Below are 5,946 nucleotides of genomic sequence, written 5' to 3'. Positions count from 1 at the left end.
TCTTAAGACACTTGTATTGGGAATATCTCGCAACATATTTAACAATTCTTGTAAAGTTCGTTACACATCTGTACATTTTCTGGGATCATGTTGTAATAGCATATACATCGCCCAATAAAAGACTTACTAACTCAACTTAAACCGAGTTGTAGGCATAATAAGTTTGTGTTTGTTCCTCGTGTTAACATCATGATTCTCGATGAGTTTCTAGCAAATTCCTTAACACCCTATAACGTTGTTATTTATTATTCTTAAATGATAACTAAAATATAGCGCTGTGATTTTGAATGAAATTGAATTAATGATGTTAAAATACAGTGTAAATTTATTTGAATAGATTTTTTTTTGTGATTTCTATAATCATGATTGGATAACGCTCTTCGCTCTATGAATTATGTATTTATTAGTGTATATTGTTTAAGGCATGTTTTAATTACCTCTATACACGATTATCTTTGTGGTAACATGTATATGCCAATAACTGAGTTTAAATAACTAAACTGGTTGATGTTCTTTCCTAAAACTCTTACCTTTGATGGTTATCTGTTAAATTTTATAACTATAATCTTAAAATTGGTTTTTAAACCTGTTATTGCCGTAGATAATCTTAGTTTGAAGTTACTTTTATTAATTATTATAAGTTTTATTTTGGTATTAGATATTATATTCCATTAATCTTTTTTTATCGTGGCAGTTAGTTAAATGCGTAATTTTCGTTTTTCTAACTAAATATTATTTTTACAATTAACGTGTTTTAATATCTTATTTTATCAATATAACGAATCTTTTATACTAAATAAAGTTTACGTATCTCTTATTTTCTTTTTTGTAGTACTTTAGTACGATATATTCGGAAAATTACTTGACTATCGAAACAACCGCTCTGAATGAAAAGTTCTTGATGTACTTTACCTTAGAATTTTGTTCAATTTCCAAACCATTATCTTGTGAAGATAGGTAAACAGTACATCGAACATTAATATTTTTCTCCGAATATTCATGTCATTCAATAAATTTATAAATAAAATGTAAAATGATGTTTTAGTTTAGTTTTAGTGCTCAATATAAGTCTATTAGACATTTTCTATCAATGGTCAGGTCAAGGTCAAGCTCCTTGGCCTAATTTTAATTTCATTTCTATTTTCATTTCAGATCTAATGTTCAGCAAAACGAATAAAGGAAATGATATGGTCATCTTATCAGGATATAAATATTCGCTGCAAACAACACAGATGTTTCCTGGAGGCTGCTCCCGGAGACGATGGCAGTGTACGTCCCATTACTCGAAGAAGTGCTTAGCATACCTAATGACATGGAATAATGCAATCATAAAAGAAAACTGTAATCATAGTCATGGACCTGTAGTTTAATATAGTATGTAAATCAATTGGAGGTCATTCGAAGAAATAAATATGCTAGAGTTTAATAAATATGGAATGTTAGATGATTTAAACGTCTAGATAGAGGCTTTTGTATGCATGACCAGCTACGTCTTACACTCGCGATTTGTGTATCACTTAGTGTGCGTGCATTGCTCAAAATAGAGGTTTACTGTAAACCTCAATATTTGTCGACGTTTTCACAACTGTCATAGTCTATCTATACGTATAAATGATCTAAGTATGGAATATGTGACATTCATTCAATAGAATTTACGTTAACTGAGTGATAGCATTATATACTAACTTATATTATATATACTAACTTATATAATAAACACTAATGAGTTTGTTTATTTGTTTATTACGATTGTAGGCTATACAAACGGGTAAATGTATACACTTTTATAATAAAATCCCAGCCATTGTTCAGGCATTATTTATAAATAAATTTAAATGTTATTAAAAATGGCTCTGTCGTAAATCCTACTCCAAATCTTAGTGATCAGACAGCCTGGGACTAGATTATGATTATTTTATAGCAATAGCAATGATAGTACAATATTGTATATTTTTATTAAAAGGAGCGCAAAAAAAGAATGCTGGGAGAGTTTCTTGCGCCGCTTCTTCTCTCTCAGAGCGCCATTTGTTTCCGAAGCGGTAGTAGTATCTAGTATATTAGAAATGATATCAAATATAATTCTAAAGGAGTCAATTTTGAGAAAATAAATGCCTTTTATGTCTTTTAAACTATCACTATCCAAGTATAGACATATTTTATCGCAAAATTTATAAAACTGTAATAATCTGGAACTTACAAGGAGAAGTAAACCACAGACGAAGTCACAGAAGCTCGGTAATAAATAATACCGATGAACTCAATTTTGAAATTGATGATTTATTTAATGCTCGTATTAAAAGGAGGTTTTAATAATAAGTTAAGCCGGCAATAGGCAGTCTCTAGCCGTGCCGGCTATTGAGTGCGACTTAAGTTCACTAAGGTGACTAAGTAATCGACTGAGTTTACGAAATGCTACAACCTAAAAAAGCTTCAATTAATACACGTCTTAATAATTGACAAAACCTTAGCAATTTACATTTGCTAACAGCATCTTAACTACACACATAATAAGCCAATACCCGCATTAAATTCAAGTTTGCTGTGCTGACCCCCTATGGAACTCCCGCGTATTATATTCATCTATGACCGTCTTCAAGACGTTAACTTTATATGCTACTAGTTGTTACCTCGAATTTTATCTTTAGTTCTTGGGAATAAATAAAAGTCGCAGGGCACTAGGTCAGGACTGTATGGCGGATAACTCATTATCTCGACACCTGCCATAGTCAGATATTCAGCAGTCCGTTTTGTGGAGTGCGACGAAGCATTGTCGTGGTGAAGGAGGATCCTATTTTATATACCTAGATAAGGTATATAAAACAATCATATATGTCTCACTGTTAAGGCAACGTTCGTATGAAACGTTTTACTCACTTTCCAAACTAACTGACTTCCACTAAAAAGTATTTTTATTTTTCGGGTTAATATATAGTCTACAACACTGACAGATAAAAAAAAATTCTATTTGTAACATAATTTTTAAAATGTATTCAGTAGCTCCAGAGATGAACTCCCACGACCATTATCTTTACCTTTATCTCTTTATTATATTAGTAAGTATAGATATCAGTACCAATGCTATATCATAAAAACAATCTCTTCGGCTTTATAATAATATATTTGTTATTAGAAACATTTTCAGTTTGTTTTAAAGTAAAATGTTAATTTATTTAATTAAAAATTTAGTTATACGTAGATATTTCGTCGATTTATTAATTCTAACAATTATTAGACATATAATTACTGTTTGAAATATTATTTTTTGAAGTTGAAAGTGAAAACTTCTTTAGCGGCGTAGAGCATTTTTCTTGGGATGAGTATAACATGTTTAAACTCGGGTCAGGACCACGGACTAGTAAAAAAACAAGGACTCCGTGTCACCTTACATAACAGTGTAGCACCAAAACAAGCCGATTAACGTGTAAATACATAGCCCTACGCACACACTTACACTACTACAGGCCGATAGGCGGCCATTATGTGAATTGTCATTGTCTGTGACAGATCAGTTTGCGTCTCAATAAAATATTTTAAAAAAGCCGTCGTGCGTTGTGAAAAAGTGTAAAAACGATACTATATAAGTATTTGTGGCCATATATGATTATTTAAGGGAGAAAAAATTGTGTAACTAGTATCCCCCGTAACCGCACACACACACTAGCATAACAGTGCTTCACTTGCTAATATCACGGCGCGGAGTCCTTCTTTTTTACTCGTCCGTGGTCAGGAGATGTGATATAAAATTGGTAAGACAGTCGTATGAAATTATGGATGAAAGTGCATTTCTCTGAGAGATAACCTTTAAATTATTTTAATAGTTCTGAGGTGTAAATTTTTTTATGTCGTATAAATTGGCATTTTTGTGTATGATAAATGAAAATTGTATTTACATGCCACATCAATGCTAGTACTTTTATACTAATAAATAAAGCAATTCGTGCGAAATTATTCCCTAACCATTCCAAAATATTCAAAATGCACAACGTTATTGTTCAAGCTTTCACTTCTGCCGGCACTCCCGGAGTGCTACCCGTATTTTTATATGAATATGGTTTCGTTTTATCTAAAGTTTATACATGTTTTGTACATAAATTATTGAAATTAAATAATAATAAATCCTAACATATAGCTTTTATATGGTATTTTTTTTGCCAATATAAGGTAATTGAGTAATGTGGACTGAGCTTCCTTGTGAGATGTTTCCGTTTGTTCATACACCGTTTTAAAAGGCTGGCTACGGTCCTGTGACTCCTCTGGCGTTGCAAGAGAATGTGGGCGTCGGTGATCACTTAATGAGCCCATTTAGTCCGTTACAATATTATGCACTTGGATGGTAATTCATTTTATTTATTCTCACACTTACACTTAAATAGTAACAATAACTCATAATAATTTGGCACTGTGGCAATCGCCTTTATTACGGATTGGTTAATGAGGGTAGCCCACATCACAGAGGATTTAAGTGAGTATATCATTAAAGTCATATAAACGTTATTTAAATAGGCCTAAACTAAGTGCAATATAAAAAATTTTTATTATAAATATTTAATTTAAATTACTGAATCTATCATATTTTCGGAAAAAGTAGAGCTTGTGAGAAGAACATACAAAAAACTCAACGGCCACTCTTTTAAATGAAATAGAGTATTACAATGGTTGTAATATACATAACAAATTGGTTTGCAGAGTGCAACCAAAATATGAATCGTGTTTAAAGTTAAAAAGTGCTTTAAATATAAAATATTTCATAAAAAGTAATAAAAAATAAACTGTATATAAATATAATTTAAAATTTGATTATAAATTATATATTGGATGCTTCAACCTTTAGAGCTTAAATTCATTTTTTGTGTAAGGATGCTTCATGGACATTGTTTTACTGTTTAAACTCAATTAATCGTTTAACATGCAATAATTTTCTGTTTCAGTACTTCAGTTTGAACTATCAAAAAAAGGAAATCTCATGGCGGTATATCGTGGCTACAGATATTCACAGCATCGATCTCGGTCATTGTCTGACGCTGTGAAAATGAGATGGCAGTGTGCTACGCATACGCGTCAAAGATGTAGAGCCTATCTTACGACGTTAAATGATCACTTATTAAAATGTAACCTGGAACATAATCATAATCCGCTCAATTCTGGCTAGGAAGTATAAGTGAGAGTTTCAAATCTCAGCCATTATCAAATCATTTTTATGTAATCGTGACCATTTATTGATATGTTATTATCATTATGTTTTCATATCATATTATCAAATCGTGGTGATTAAAGTTTAAACTATTGGATATCTGTAGAAACTTTGTTGATTGTAGAACTACTTTTATAGTGTAATTATTTACTGTAGTGTTTGTTTCCCATTAGAAGCAAATAAATAGATATCACCCATGCAAATATATCCCATGTAAATATAACCTCTTGGAAACCGAGCATGGCGAATTGTTAATGTGACTAGATCTAGCACACGAGGTTACTGACTTGAGGGATTTTGATTTAAGAATAATTATACCAATAGCTGTTTCTGTAAACTGTTAGCTATAAAGCGTTTCGACCATTACCTCAAGCAGACCCTCGCTGAACTGGGTTAAGGTTACAGAAAGTAACTGTTTTGAGAACAGCACGCATCGTGCAGAAGTGCTTCAGTCAAATATAATATCTTAGATAATTTATACGTCTAAATAGAGCCTCTTGCTGCTAGACAACCAATGAATACAGACCAGGTTTGTTACTTTAGTGTGCGTGAGCATGCTAGTGTAAGACACAATCGCCATTTGTATGGCACTTTTTGTTAGTGTGCGTGCATTGCTCAAAATAGAGCTTAACTGTCAACCTCAAATTTTTTCGTCGTTTTCGCAGTCTTTCTAGACGTATAAATGTTGTGTAAAATTTCGTGTCACGTTGATTGTCCGCTCCTAACTCCTACGCTACTGAGCTGATTATAATCAA

Source organism: Leptidea sinapis, chromosome 11 (assembly GCF_905404315.1).
Source record: "Leptidea sinapis chromosome 11, ilLepSina1.1, whole genome shotgun sequence".
In the NCBI taxonomy this organism is placed as follows: domain Eukaryota; kingdom Metazoa; phylum Arthropoda; class Insecta; order Lepidoptera; family Pieridae; genus Leptidea; species Leptidea sinapis.
Note: the sequence above shows the minus strand (reverse complement) of the source record.